General features: G+C 42.7%; 1 long non-coding RNA gene across 1 annotated transcript; it reads left to right on the forward strand.

The window, feature by feature from the left end:
• Positions 1 to 10,118: 10,118 nt before the first annotated feature.
• Positions 10,119 to 11,420, forward strand: LOC139551518 (uncharacterized). Its single transcript, XR_011670295.1, has 3 exons — positions 10,119 to 10,754; positions 10,956 to 11,068; positions 11,273 to 11,420. It is a non-coding gene; the product is annotated as an uncharacterized lncRNA (long non-coding RNA).
• The last annotated feature ends 5,204 nt before the right edge of the window (positions 11,421 to 16,624 follow it).

Below are 16,624 nucleotides of genomic sequence, written 5' to 3' on the forward strand. Positions count from 1 at the left end.
CCGGTCTCTGATACACAGTTTACTTTACGGAAGGACTGGATTTACATCTTAGTCATCCAAGACGAGGCTGCAGCTGCACACTCACCCTCTGAACCCCTCCCACCCCTCTCCCTGTCCCCCTGCCACAATGTCTGTGGAGGGGATCTGGTGTTTTTTGGATTCCATCCAAGATTTTTGCAGTCGACTCCCGACTCCTGCTAGCAGAGTAATTGGAATTGACTCTCTTTTGACTCCAACTCCAAAACTAAAATAATCAAGGCTAATCAATACGTCAGCTTAGCTGCTTTTTTTTAAACATTAATTTAAAACACAATAAAAAGGACAGCTGGTAGCTGCTCTTTAATCCAGGAACATGCTATTGTATCGCAGATATATGTATCTAACACTATCCTAGAAGAATTGATTCTAGCGACAATCGATTCTTTCTTTAATAAAATGGGAGTAGACTCGTGGAGTCAATAGCCAAGGAGATGAGGAATCGCTTCTTTTGGAGTAGATGTTCCACGGGGACATTAGGATGGTGGAAGGGTTATTTGAATGGGGTGGACTGGGAGTAGTAAGTTACACTCTCCAAAAAAAGCTGAGCAACGCTTTTGCCAGCCATGCCAAGAATAGCAGGGGTCCTTCCTTGTTAGGAGTAGCCTAAGGGTTTAAAAAAGCTGGTATTCTTTTCCCTTATCAGAAAAAAAATTGGTAAGTGCGAGTGTTAGTTCACGAAAGGTTACCCCATAAACACTACTCAATTTAGCCTTGTGTAGGTTCTAATGTGTTTTGTATATTACATGTGAATTAGTAATGCATGTTATTTACATGTCAAGGGAATTATGTGCATTTGGTTCTCCTTAATTCCACCTTAGGTCAATGCAGGCCTCTTGTGTTACTGTGTGTGTGTGTGTGTGTGTGTGTGTGTGTGTGTGTGTGTGTGTGTGTGTGTGTGTGTGTGTGTGTGTGTGTGTGTGTGTGCGCGCATGTGTCTGCGGGTGTGTGTGTGTGTGACTAGCCTTTCCTATCCGCATGCAAAGACACTTTGAACAGCATATCTAGTTTGCTCATTGTTATGTTTTCCTCCAGACAGAGTATTTGCATAAAGGACATTTTGGCAGTGTTGGAAGCAAATCATGGGGACGGGGACATGTGTTTGTTGGGGGACGGAGGCAGGCCCATCGCTGATGATCCAGGTTTGACAGACGCCTCCGTGATTGATGAAGTTAGTCATTTCTTCACCACCGCAGGCCAGGAAAAAAATTAGGACCACAGAATATGCCGCTACATTAGAACAACAACAGAGCAATGAAAAAGAAAGCAAAGGGACAATGAAAACTTTCAAACAAAGTCTACTCTGACCCAGTCTTGTTCTGGGTTTCTTTATGGCCACTGTATGACTAGAGGTGCTGTCAAAGAAAGATTGGAAGATCCATATCCTGACAGACATGTCTATCAGGGAAGTCTTACCAGTGATGTGTTAGAAGAGACTTTCCCGTATTCATGTGAGGAAATACCATTCGAATACCAAGGAGGACGTGTTTTAGGCGGCATTTCAGTTCACGACGAGACAAGCATCAAGGGATAAGAATTCAAGTGAATACACATTTGAGGCATGAAAATAGATTGGTGTAAAATATCAAATGCTAAATCCATCATGTTGGAAGCAGACCTGCGTTCAATTAGTATTTGTTTTCTTTCCTGCAAAGAGTGTTTGATTGTGCCTATCTGGAGGGCCAGATGGGCAGGTTTTTCACTTTTGGGGCTGTTCATGGGTTGCACCTCCGTCACTCGGTCGCTTCATGCCATTATTATGAATGTTCTAAAGATGCCTCAGCCGTAGTGTTCCTCTGGATGTTGTATTTCCTAGTTGTTGACATTATAAATATGAGTTTATAGTACAGTAAAATGTACAGTAAAATGCCTTTTTTGTAAGCTCTTTACCAACAATACAGTAATCAATTTCAGTAGTACTATACAAAAAAGTAAAGTAGAACAAAAACACAAGAAATAGAAATAAGAAGAACATGAGAAGGTAAGGAAGCTATAGAAACTATATACAGGGTCAGGTCCAGGGTCAGTGCCAATACCATATTTACAATGTGCAGGGATACTGCTATTTCAGCTACCGTTAAGGCGGCACTAGTGTCAAAACGCCCGTTAGTTTGCAATTTCTTCATGTAAAAACTGGCGCACTGGCATTTTCCTGCCCTAACGCCAGGTTCGGCAATTGACCTGTCTTATCCAAAGTGCTAATTTCAGGCAGCACTGATAGGGATATTTAAGAAAGCTGGTTTTAGCGGTAACACAGTTGGTTATGGCATTAATATTGACGGCGGAAACGTAGTCTATTCAGCCGTGACGCACACTACCAATGGAACAAGAGTTGCCTAATGTGCTTAAGTGGTCTGTATACTTCGTATTTAGAACATAAAAAACTAATGTTTTTTCCCGTTTTGTTTTATTTGATTAAAAACCAAGCACTCCTTTTGTCTCAATGAAGGCTTTTTTTGTCCTGCATAATGCAATCGTGAAGTATTAAAATATCAAGTTTGAGAGGAGTAAAACAGTGAGCTGACGTTCCCTTTTTAGCTATGCATTGTAAGCAGGCCCACATTATTTTAGCCATGCAGGTCCCATTTTGGATGTGCATAAAACCCTCCATAGTCTGCGTTTTTTTAATAGTATTAAAAATGGAGAGACATTACGGTGCCAAGAAGTTTGACATACTGTAGCCTATTTCAAAGAAGTTGTTGTTTCATTTTGTTTAGAATTTGATTACAATTATTCTTTCCCTTTTTAGGCCTTATCAATAATGATTTTAGTATTGCTTATTGACAATGTTTTGCGTGTCCATGCTCAGCCATAATGCAATTTACAGTAGGCCAAGCCCCTATATTAGTGTGAATGCTATTTGACAATGCAATTACTTCGAACAACATGGACTGCAAATGGGTTCAAGTTAACCTATTTAGCAAAGATGCAAAGATGTTTTATTTCGTTGCCATTTAATAAACTATAACGGACTAACATTGGAATTGGATTTGATTCCAAGACAATACATAAAAGACCGTAAATACACAACCTGAAGCAATCACATAATTCGAAATGGAGCACATTCTGATTGGCCAGTGAGGTGCACACTCACAGCCCTTTCACGCCAACGCCAGCAAGTGCGCTGGTAATTGTGATAGTGAAAAAACACAAGAAATAGAAATAAGAAGAACACGAGAAGGTAAGGAAGCTATAGAAACTATATACAGGGTCAGGTCCAGGGTCAGTTCCAATACCATATATACAATGTCCAGGGATACTGGAGTGGTAGGGGCTCTATTTTCGGCTGCCGTTAAGGCGGCGCTCGTGTCAAAACGCACGTTAGTTTGCAATTTCTCAATGTAAAAACTGGCGCACTGGCATTTTCCTGCCCTAATGCCAGGTTTGGCAATTGACCTGTCTTATATTAGCTCGCTTGCGCTCAGATGGGCGGGGTGGAAATATTTGAGGTGTGTCCTTTATAAAACATGATCCAAAGTGCTAATTTCAAGGCAGCATTTTCTTTGTCTGCCCAACGCAATCGCAAAGTATTCAAGACTGTCGATAAAGGCTCCTGAGACCACTTGGAAATAAATCTTAATCACCAAAGCTTTATTGAAATATCAAATTTGAGAGGAGTAAAATAGTGAGCATACATTCACTTTTCATCTACAGTGCATTCGTAAAGTTCAGACCCCTTGACTATTTCAATTTTTTTTTGTTACATTTTGTTACCTTATTCTAAAATTGATATACTGAAATATCACATTTACATAAGAATTGAGACCCCTTACTCAGTACTTTGTTGAAGGACCTTTGGCAGCGATTATAGCCCCGAGCTTGGCAAACTATTTGGGGAGTTTCTCCCATTCTTCTCTGCAAATCCTCTCAAGCACAGGTTTGATGGGGAGCGTTGCTGCACAGCAATGTTAAGGTCTCTCCAGAGATGGTCGATTGGGTTCAAGTCTGGGCTTGTCTCCAAGTCCCTGCCAATGATAAACATCACCACATGATACTGTCACCACCATGCTTCACTGTAGGGATGGTGCGAGGTTTCCTCCAGACGTGACACTTGGCATTCAGGCCAAGATTTCACTCTTGGTTTCATCAGACAAGAGAATCTCGTTTCTCATAGTCTGAGAGTCTTTTAGGCGCCTTTTGGCAAACTTCAAGTGGGCTGTCACGTCCCTTTTACTGAGGAGTGGCTTCCGTCTGGCCACGCTACCATAAAGGCCTGATTGATGGAGTGCTGCAGAGATGGTTGTCCTTCTGGAAGGTTCTCCCATCCCCACAGAGGAACTCTGGAGCTCTGTCAGAGTGACCACCGGGTTCTTGGTCACCTCCCCGATTGCTCAGTTTGGCCTGGAGACCAGCTCTAGGAAGAGTCTTGGTGGTTCCAAACTTCTTCCATTTAAGAATGATGGAGTTCACTGTGTTCTTGGGGACCTTCAATGCTGCCGACAATTTCTGGGGTCCCTTCCCCAAATATGTGCCTCGACACAATCCTGTCTTGGAGCTCTACGGACAATTCCATCGACCTCATGGCTTGGTTTTTGCTCTGATATGCACTGTCAACTATGACACCTTATATTGACACGTGTGTGCCTTTCCAAGCCATGTTCTATCAATTGAATTTACCACAGGTGGACTCCAATCAAGTTGTAGAAACATCTCAAGGATGATCAATGGAAACAGGATGCACCTGAGCTCCATTTTGAATTTATAGTAAAGGGTCTGTATCCCGACTCAGGATAAGACCCAGATGCAGACACAGAAGGCGAATAGTTTGATTATAACACAAGGGGCAGGCTAAGTGCAGGGCGAGGGCAGGCAGAGGTTCGTAAACCGGGTCAGAGTCAGGCAGGTACAGTACGGCAGGCAGGCAGAAAGGTCATAACCGGGAAGACTAGAAACAAAAACTATAGAACAGAAAAAAACGGGAAACATGCTGGTACGACCTGAAAATACAAGACGAACTGGCAACAGACAAATAGAAAACGCAGGTATAAATACACAGGGGATAATGGGGAAAGAATTGGAGACACCTGGTGGGGGGTGAAGACAAGCACAAGACAGGTGAAACAGATCAGGGTGTGACAGGATCAGGGTGTGACAGTACCCCCCCCTATAGGGTCACCACCTGGTGTCCTACCCGGGCACATACCTGGTTGACCAGGGTGCCGGCGGTGGAACTCAGCGATGAGGGCTGGGTCCAGGATGTTCCTAGCGGGGACCCAGCACCTCTCTTCTCGGGCCACAACCAGGTACTGGAATCCCCTGCCCCGAGGTCGAACACTCAGGAGGCGCAGACATTTTTGATACCTTTCCCCAGACCTGTGCCTCAACACAATCCTGTATCGGAGCTCTACGGACAATTCCTTAGACCTCATGGCTTGTTTTTTTCTGACATGCACTGTCATCTGTGGGAGCTTATATACACAGGTGTGTGCCTTTCCAAATCCTGTCCAATCAATTGAATTTACCACAGGTGGACTCCAATCAAGTTGTAGAAACATCTCGAGGATGATCAATGGAAACAGGATACACCGGAGCTCAATTTCGAGTCTCATAGCAAAGGGTTCAAATACTTATGTAAATAAGGTATTTCTGTTTTTTATTTATTATTAATTTGCAAAGAAAATCTAAAAACCTATTTTCCCTTTGTCATTATGGAGTATTGTGTGTACACTTGTATGGAACATTTTAATTTAATACATTTTAGAATAAGGCTGTAACGTAACAAAATGTGGAAAAAGTCAAGGAGTCTGAATACTTTTCGGATGCACTGTATGCGTTGTAGGCAGGCCCACATTATTTTAACCATGCGGCTCCCATTTTGGAGGTGCATACAACCCTCCATATTCTGCACTGTTTTAATATACAGTGGGGAGAACAAGTATTTGATACACTGCCGATTTTGCAGGTTTTCCTACTTACAAAGCATGTAGAGGTCTGTAATTTTTATCATAGGTACACTTCAACTGTGAGAGACGGAATCTAAAACAAAAATCCAGAAAATCACATTGTATGATTTTTAAGTAATTAATTTGCATTTTATTGCATGACATAAGTATTTGATCACCTACCAACCAGTAAGAATTCCGGCTCTCACAGACCTGTTAGTTTTTCTTTAAGAAGCCCTCCTGTTCTCCACTCATTACCTGTATTAACTGCACCTGTTTGAACTCGTTACCTGTATAAAAGACACCTGTCCACACACTCAATCAAACAGACTCCAACCTCTCCACAATGGCCAAGACCAGAGAGCTGTGTAAGGACATCAGGGATAAATTGTAGACCTGTACAAGGCTGGGATGGGCTACAGGACAATAGCCAAGCAGCTTGGTGAGAAGGCAACAACTGTTGGCACAATTATTAGAAAATGGAAGAAGTTCAAGATGACGGTCAATCACCCTCGGTCTGGGGCTCCATGCAAGATCTCACCTCGTGGGGCATCAATGATCATGAGGAATGTGAGGGATCAGCCCAGAACTACACAGCAGGACCTGGTCAATGACCTGAAGAGAGCTGGGACCACAGTCTCAAAGAAAACCATTAGTAACACACTACGCCGTCATGGATTAAAATCCTGCAGCGCACGCAAGGTCCCCCTGCTCAAGCCAGCGCATGTCCAGGCCCGTCTGAAGTTTGCCAATGACCATCTGGATGATCCAGAGGAGGAATGGGAGAAGGTCATGTGGTCTGATGAGACAAAAATAGAGCTTTTTGCTCTAAACTCCACTCGCCGTGTTTGGAGGAATAGAAGGATGAGTACAACCCCAAGAACACCATCCCAACCGTGAAGCATGGAGGTGGAAACATCATTCTTTGGGGATGCTTTTCTGCAAAGGGGACAGGATGACTGCACCGTATTGAGGAGAGGATGGATGGGGCCATGTATCGCGAGATCTTGACCAACAACCTCCTTCCCTCAGTAAGAGCATTGAAGATGGGTCGTGGCTGGGTCTTCCAGCATGACAACGACCCGAAACACACCGCCAGGGCAACTAAGGAGTGGCTCCGTAAGAAGCATCTCAAGGTCCTGGAGTGGCCTAGCCAGTCTCCAGACCTGAACCCAATAGAAAATCTTTGGAGGGAGCCGAAAGTCCGTATTGCCCAGCGACAGCCCCGAAACCTGAAGGATCTGGAGAAGGTCTGTATGGAGGAGTGGGCCAAAATCCCTGCTGCAGTGTGTGCAAACCTGGTCAAGAACTACAGGAAACGTATGATCTCTGTAATTGCAAACTAAGGTTTCTGTACCAAATATTCAGTTCTGCTTTTCTGATGTATCAAATACTTATGTCATGCAATAAAATGCCAATTAATTACTTAAAAATCATACAATGTGATTTTCTGGATTTTTGTTTTAGATTCCTTCTCTCACAGTTGAAGTGTACCTATGATAAAAATTACAGACCTCTACATGCTTTGTAAGTAGGAAAACCTGCAAAATCGTCAGTGTATCAAATACTTGTTCTCCCCACTGTATGAGGTAAGATAAGAGAGGTAAGGCAATAAATAGGCCATGGTGGCGAAGTAATTACAATACAGCAATTAAACACTGGAGTGATAGACGTGCAAAAGATGAATGTGCAAGTAGAGATACTGGGGTGCAAAGGAGGAAGATAAATAAATAAATACAGTATGGGGATGTGGGAGTTGGATGGGCTATTTACAGATGGCAATGTACAGGTGCAGTGATCTGTGAGCTGCCCTGACAGCTGTTGCTTAAAGCTAGTGAGGGAGATATGAGTCTCCAGCTTCAGTGATTTTTGCAGTTCGTTCCAGTCATTGGCAGCAGAGAACTGGAAGGAAAGTCGGCCTAATGGAGGAATTGGCTTTTGTGGGTGACCATTGAGATATACCTGCTGGAGTGCATGCTATGGGTGGGTGCTGCTATGGTGACCAATGAGCTGAGATAAGGCGGGGCTTTACCTAGCAAAGACTTGTAGATGACCTGGAGCCAGTGGGTTTGGCAACGAGTATGAAGCGAGGGCCAACCAACGAGAGTGTACAGGTCGCAGTGGTGGGTAGTATATGGGGCTTTGGTGACAAAACGGATGGCACTATGATAGACTGCATCCAGTTTGTTGAGTAGAGGTTTGGAGGCTATTTTGTAAATGACATCGCCGAAATCGAGGATTGGTAGGATGGTCAGTTTTACAAGGGTATGTTTGGCAGCATGAGTGAAGGATGCTTTGTTGCGATTTAATTTTGGATTGGAGATGCTTAATGTGAGTCTGGAAGGAGAGGTTACAGTCTAACCAGACACCTAGGTATTTGTAGTTGTCCACATATTCTAAGTCTGAATCTCCAGAGTAGTGATGCTGGAGGGGCGGGCAGGTGCGGGCAGCGATCGGATGAAGAGCATGCATTTAGTTTTACTTGCATTTAAGAGCAGTTGGAGGCCACGGAAGGAGAGTTGTATGGCATTGAAAATCGTCTGGAGGTTAGTTAACACAGTGTCCAAAGAAGGGCCAGAAGTATACAGAATGGTGTCGTCTGCGTAGAGGTGGATCAGAGAATCACCAGCAGCAAGAGCGACTTCATTGATGTATACAGAGAAGAGAGTCGGCCCGAGAATTGAAGCCTGTGGCACCCCCATAGAGACTGCCAGAGGTCCGGACAACAGGCCCTCCGATTTGACACACTGAACTCTATCAGAGAAGTAGTTGGTGAACCCATTATCCCCAAGTTGCCCTTGCATACATGTTGTTATTTTGTAGCCATTTAGCAAAATATAGCGGACTATCGTTGGAGTTGGAGTTGATTCCAAGGCAATACATAAAATACCGTAAATTCACCACCTGAAGCAACCACATATTTCGCCATGGAGCACATTCTGATTGGCCAGTGAGGGGCCAAGCCTCGACACACTCACAGCCCTTTGGTGCCAATGCCAGCAAGTGCGCTGATAATTGTGATAGTGAAAAATAGGAACAATATTTCTGACACACCTCTGAACCACCTGCGCTTAGATTTACCATTGCATTACATTTGTTAAAATAGAGTCCTAGATACTGGATGTATAGGGGTATGGCATTAGAGTATATGATAATCAGAGTAGCAGCAGCGTATATGTCACGCCCTGACCTTAGATATCTCTGTTTTTCTTTATATTTTGGTTAGCTCAGGGTGTGACTAGGGTGGGTACTCTCGTTTTTGTATGTCTAGGGTTTTTGTATGTCGTCTAGGGTTTTTGTATGTCATCTAGGGTTTTTGTATGTTTATGTTGGCCTGATATGATTCCCAATCAGAGACAGCTGTTTATCGTTGTCTCTGATTGGGGATCATATTTAGGTAGCCATTTCCTTGTTTGTGTTGTGGGATCTTGTCTATGTGTAGTTGTCTGTCAGCACTATAGTGTATAGCTTCACGTTTCGTTTGTTATTTTGTTTAGTTTGTTCGGTGTTCATTCTTTTAATAAAGAGAATGTACGCATACCACGCTGCACCTTGGTCTCCTTCAAATGACGATCGTGACAGTATATGATGATTGTATGTGAGTGTGTGTGTAGAGTCAGTATGAATGTGTGTGCATGTTATATGTGTGTGTGGGCAAATTAAGTGTATGTGTGTGTGAGTGTGCGTCTGTTGGTGTGTCAGTGGGAGTGTGTAGAGTTCTGTGAGTGTTTTTTGAGTCAGTCCAAAAATACAATTAAAGGGTCAATGCATATAGTCCGTGTTGCCATTTTGTTAGCTATTTATCAGTCTTATGGCTTGGAAATAGAAGCTGTACAGGAGCCTGTTGGTGTCAGACCTGTTGCTCTGGTACCACATGCCGTGCAGAAGCAGAGAGAACAGTCTATGAATTAGTTGGCTGGAGTCTTTAACAATTTTCTGGTCCTTCCTTTCACACTGCCTGACATAGAGGTCTGGATGGCATGGATCTCGGCCCCAGTGATGTACTGGGCTGTCCGCACCACCCTCTATAGTGCCATGTGCCCGAGGGCGGTATAGTTGACATACCAAGCAGTGATGCTGCCAGTCAAGATGCTCTTACCCAGTCCTCTGGGTCGGCGGGGGCCCTCATGCACAGCTCAGTGTTGTTTTTGTTGAAGTGTGCATAAATGATTGCGTTCTACAGTTTTCTAGTCAGAACAATTCTTCAACCAATTTAGCTAGATGAGCTAGCTAACGTGGCTAATAATATAGTTGCTAATCTTGACAATACTGTCTTTGTTTCAAAGGTGAAAGGTCAGTGATTAAACGTAACATCTTGAAATGTCCGACAGCACCATTGGCAGCATCATTGTCATCCTCCTGTCGGAACATACTGCTTGGTCTATTTGCAGCAGGGTTACAGGGCCTGGACAAAGAAAGAGGAGACCAGCACTGAGGCAGAGAAAGTCCAATGTGGGTGAAGTGCCTTGGGGAGACAGGCATCCCAACCCTGCCAGTCTGTGGTGTGATCTGGCCAATTGGCAATGGCAACAGCCTGCAGCCCAACCTGCACACACTATGTCTACCCTCACCCCAGTCCCAACCTCAAACACTGAACCCCTACCCACTATGAGGGGACATGGAGGGGTGGAATGTGAGCTGGTCACGGTGTCCTTGCCTTGAATCAAAACCCTGTCTCTTGTTACACAGCTGTCTCCTGCATTTTCACCTTCAACAGGGGGCTGACCAAATGAGTCTCATTCCCAGCTCCTGCCACCAACCCCCTTGCCGGCCTCCCCATGCCCATTCCCCAACATCCCAAGACAATCGTCACTCATCAGCACTCTTAAAGGTTGAGTAAGTAAGAATTATGTCCACAAATGTACTGAAATGTCTATTTTATGTAACTAGTTTATGATTAGTGAATGACATAATGTTGTTATTTTGTTAGATACTTCTCCTTATTAGCTGAAGTCGTATTTTTTCAAAGCCATTTTAGCTGTCGCTCTAGCTGTTAATTCAGAACAGATTCACAAATCATGGGAATTTGTCACGCAGTGCAGAAGTTGATTCCCTCTGAGGCACATGTTGCTAGGCAACCCCCCTGCACTTGCCAGGACAACCCCCCTGCACTTGCCAGGACAACCTTGCTCCCCCTGTGGCTAAACCCAGTGAGTGAAACTGTCACGCCCTGATCTGTTTCACCTGTCCTTGTGCTTGTCTCCACCCCCCTCCAGGTGTCGCCCATCTTCCCCATTATCCCCTGTGTATTTATACCTGTGTTCTCTGTTTGTCTGTTGCCAGCTCATTTTGTTTCGTCAAGCCTACCAGCATTTCCCCTCAGCTCCTGTCTCTTGTTTGTTCCTGCTTTCTAGTTTTCCCGGTTTGGACCTTTCTGCCCACCCTGACCATGAGCCTGCCTGCCGTAGTGTACCTGTCCCCCACGACTGGATTAGCGACCCCTGCCTGCCTTGACCTGTCGTTTGCCTGCTCCTTTTGCTGTAATAAACATAGTTAATTTGACACAGTCTGCATTTTGGTCTTACCTGAAACGTGACAGAAACATGCAAACGTTTGTACAATGAAACTAAATAAATTCTGCACTCTGATCCACAAAACTTATTTGCTAGATTAATGGTAGTGTTGTTAGACAAAGAAAGGAAAGTGAAATTCAAAGTGTGATGTAGTTTTATTGGAATTTGCAGCTGTTAATGGTAAGTAAAGAATCTGCTACCTTCTGACATGACTTACTGCATCTTTAAATGTCGCTCTGATTAAAGCTGACCATCCAGATTTTTGCAATGGATACACTTTCTAAATTAAAGATGTTGTTGCATTACGAAATTGGAATGAGTCTACTGGGCTGGCATGGGCAGACAACACTGTTAACTTACAACTTGATAGTGATAACCTCAGCAGTGCAGTAATAGGCCTGTGTGTTTGAGTGTGTTTCTTCCCCATAATCATTAGTCGAGCTGTAGGTTGAGGCAAGTAGCAGTGTCTGAGAATGTCTCTTGGTCTCCTGGTATTGCAGCCGCAAACATTTCACACACTACAGCTGCCCAGATCTGAGCTGGAACAGCTATGCAATGGAGGGCCGTTATACTGTACGATGCATGTGAACCAACAGACCTTCACACTACAGAAGCTACGAAAGCACTGTGACTACACAGGATATGGAAACCCCTCAGCTCAGGCCGCAAATATTCTCACATCATAGTCCGATCACCTCAATACATAGACTGCAGATACTTTGGTAACACTTTAGTTGGCACCCAGTGTCATAACACAAGTAGGGTTGATCCGAGCGTTATGACCACAAAACGGCATTCAAGCAACCAATCTAACTGGCTAACATTGGCTAACAATCCCTAAAAAAATAATAATCACTGAGCAAATTTCAGGTCTGCTGAGTGCAAACTTGAACAGTGTGTAACTTCCAGCTCGCATTTACAGTGAACACTAAAGCTGTAATCGCTTTAAGTTAGTTTTAACAGTGGTCAAGTAGGCTACTGCTATTTGATCATAATGTAGGCCTAACAGAGTGGCCTACCATCAAAAACAATAGAAAAAATGCATCTCATAACATTTTAACATGGAAATTGCTGCTATATCATTCAGCCTACAGTAGCAGCCAATGTGTGGTGTTCAATGTAGGCTTACATTCCATGAGACTTGAAAAAACATGCAGGGATTGACATTAACCTGTTAATCGACTCATCCTTCAGACAAGGAGGTGACTCAAAATGTTGTTCAAATCAAATCAAATTGTATTGGTCACATACACATGGTTAGCAGATGTTATTGCGAGTGTAGCGAAAATGCTTGTGCTTCTAGTTCCGACAGTGCAGCAATATCTAACATATAATCTAACAATTCCACATAAACTACCCAATACACACAAATCTAAGTAAAGGAATGGAATAAGAATATATACATATAAATATATGGATGAGCAATGACAGAGCGGCATAGGCAAGATGCAATAGATGGTATAAAAAACAGTAGCTACAGTTGAAGTCGGAAGTTTACATACACTTATGTTGGAGTCATTAAAACTTGTTTTTCAACCACTCCACAAATTTCTTGTTAACAAACTATAGTTTTGGCAAGTCGGTTAGGACATCTACTTTGTGCATGACACAAGTAATTTTTACAACAATTGTTTACAAACAGATTATTTCACTTATAATTCACTGTATCACAATTCCAGTGGATCAGAAGTTCACATACACTAAGTTGACTGTGCCTTTAAACAGCTTGGGAAATTCCAGAAAATTATGTCATGGCTTTAAAAGCTTCTGATAGGCTAATTGACATAATTTTTGTAAATTGGAGGTATACCTGTGGATGTATTTCATGGCCTACCTTCAAACTCAGTGACTCTTTGCTTGACATCATGGGAAAATCAAAAGAAATCAGCCAAGACCTCAGAAAAACATTGTAGACCTCCACAAGTCTGGTTCATCCTTGGGAGCAATTTCTAAACGCCTGAAGGAACCACGTTCATCTGTACAAACAATTGTACGCAAGTATATACACCATGGGACCACGCAGCCGTCATACTGCTCAGGAAGGAGACGCGTTCTGTCTCCTAGAGATGAACGTACTTTGGTGCGAAAAGTGCAAATCAATCCCAGAACAACAGCAAATGCTACCAAATGCTACCAAATACTAATTGAGTGTATGATAACTTCTGACCCACTGGGAATGTGATGAAAGAAATAAAAGCTGAAATAAATCATTCACTCTACTATTATTCTGACATTTCACATTCTTAAAATAAAGTGGTGATTCTGACTGATCTAAAACAAGAAATATTTACTAGGATTAAATGTCAGGAATTGTGAAAAACTGAGTTTAAATGTATTTGGTTAAGGTGTATGTAAACTTCCGACATCAACTGTACATGAGATGAGTAAAGCAAGATATGTAAACATTATTAAAGTGGCATTAATAAAGTGACTAGTGATCCGTTTATTAAAGTGGCAGATGATTTCAAGTCTGTATGTAGGCAGCAGCACTTGTACTGACCTCGCCTTCTGGATGGTAGCAGGGTGAACAGGCAGTGACTCGGGTGGTTGTTGTCCTTGATGATCTTTTTTGCCTTCCTGTGACATTGGGTGCTGTAGGGGTCCTGGAGGGCAGGTAGTTTGCCCCTGATGATGTGTTGTGCAGACCACACCACCCTCTCGAGAGCCTTGCGGTTGTGGGATGCTCTCAATTGTGCATCTGTAAAAGTTTGTGAGGGTTTTAGGTGACAAGCCAAATTTCTTCAGCCTCCTGTTGTGTTGTTTGATGCAAGAAACCACTTTACAAAATAATGCATTATTCCCTTACCATTATTACAGAGTGTTAGAGCCGATTTGGACATATTTGTATAAAAGACTGAACATACTGAGCTCCATGTACATTTGTGTAAATATATTAAATATTAATGTATATGATGAAATATTAGGTACGTACCTTTATGATTTATTTACCTGATTGAGATATATTCATTTGTTATTAGTGTAACTCAGTTTTTGGCCCCCCCTCTTGCCCATTCATTGTACTGTGTTAATTGTGTTAGTATAAAGGCAGGAAGTTGGGCCTTCGGGGGAAGGAGTCCTTGCTAGATGCGGGAGCGATATAGTTGTTTGAACATACAGACATACATACAGAAATACAGACAGACAGGTCATATTATATTATGTATTTGCATTTCAAGTAATCTCTGCTTTAAGTTGATTGGAGAATACCTTTTTGTTAGATAAGAAGAATAAACATTTTTTGTTGCACCATATCCCTGGATCTCATTGAATGTTTGGCCGTTTGGAAACGTTGAGAGTGGACTGTATGCGTCCGAAACAACCCTGCTTCAGGCTTGGGCAGTGGCTATGGTAAAGAGGAAAGGAAGCCACTACAAACAAAATCAGAGAAATCATGCTAACCTCTGCCTATTGGCTACTAGCTTATTCAAGCCTGTCTCAAAATACAACACTGCCCGTTCAAGACATAAAAAGCTCTTTACTTGACTCGCTTTTAAAAGATGTCTAGAAATGCACACGTTTTTTGTTTTGTTTTTGTGCCCTTGTAAGGAAGCAATCACTCCCCCATTGCTGACTAAAAATGATCTATAACTGGGCTAATAACTCACTAACTAGCAAAGGATATGAACAAATGTACAAATGTGCACACATCGCTACATGTAGTTCTCACTTTGATCTCAAAACAATCACATCTACACACAACCTCTCATGCTGTAAAAACAGTCCAGTTCAAAGTGAATGGCACAGATCCATATATGGCAATAGTCTATTTGCATATAAGCCTACTCCACCCCTCCCCCCGTTCCCCCGTCCCCCCATCCCCCGACTATAGTGCTTGTGGAGGGGATCTAGTGTTTTTCGGATTCGATCCAATATCTTTTGGAGTCGACTCCCGACTCCTGCTTGATGAGTATTTGGAATTGACTCTCTTTCGACTCCGACTCCAAAACTAAAATGCTCAAGACTAATCAATACTTCAGCTTAGCTGCTTTTTTTAACATTAATTTTTACCTTTTCACACGTACCAACAAACGGTTGTGATTATTCTACAGTGGTCCCTGTAGCGTACGATCAAACCGGTGTGATTAGAACGCTTGATTAGAATACTTATTTAGAACGTCCAGTTTCGATTGATGCAACAATCAGCATTTGAGCTGGCAACACTGTTTTTTCAAGAAACATTTTGCACAAACACAGTCCTTACAAAGTTATATCCAGAATGTTATTTACATGTCAAGTGAATGATATGAATTTTTCTCTCTTTATTGCCAACCTTACATCAATGCAGGCCTCTCGTGTGTGTGTGTGTGTGTGTGTGTGTGTGTGTGTGTGTGTGTGTGTGTGTGTGTGTGTGTGTGTGTGTGTGTGTGTGTGTGTGTGTGTGTGTGTGTGTGTGTGTGTGTGTGTGTGTGTGTGTGTGGCTAGCCTTTCCTATCCGCATGCAAAGACACTTTGAACAGCATATCTAGTCTGATCATCGTTAGGTTTTCATCCAGACAGAGTATTTGCATAAAGAACATTTTGGCAGCGTTGGAAGCAAATCATGGGGGCGGGGACATGTGTCTGTTGGGGGACGGAGGCAGGCCCTTCGCTGATGATCCTAAATGCTAAATCCATCATGTTGGAAACAGACCTGCGTTCAATTAGTATTTGTTTTCTTTCCAGCAAAGAGTGTTTGATTGTGCCTATCTGGAGGGCCAGATGGGCAGGTTTTTCACTTTTGGGGCTGTTCATGGGTTGCACCTCCGTCACTCGGTCGCTTCATGCCATTATTATGAATGTTCTAAAGATGCCTCAGCCATAGTTTTGCCGGACAATTAGTGGTACCCAGTCATTCTAAACGGTGGCTGATAATTGTTTAATCTAAATTAAACTATAGTGGTGTGGAAAAACGTTGATATTGCTACATAACTGCTATCATTATGATATTGTCAAATATACTTTAGAGAGATGTTCATGTTGCCATTAGCTTGCAAAGTTTGTCAAAAATTGCTAGAATGCTAACGTTAGCTAGCTAAAATCTGGTGCTGTCCCCTCAATCTTAGCTACTGTAGCTAGCAAAACTTATAGTGCATCTAAAGTCAATCACAATGATGACAAAAGGTTTTCCTGCAAATTATTTGGCTCCTTTTGAAATGGCATCATGTTTCCAAGCCACTATGATGAACTTTGGACGAAATCTTTATCAGCACCAAC

Source organism: Salvelinus alpinus, chromosome 1 (genome assembly GCF_045679555.1).
Source record: "Salvelinus alpinus chromosome 1, SLU_Salpinus.1, whole genome shotgun sequence".
In the NCBI taxonomy this organism is placed as follows: domain Eukaryota; kingdom Metazoa; phylum Chordata; class Actinopteri; order Salmoniformes; family Salmonidae; genus Salvelinus; species Salvelinus alpinus.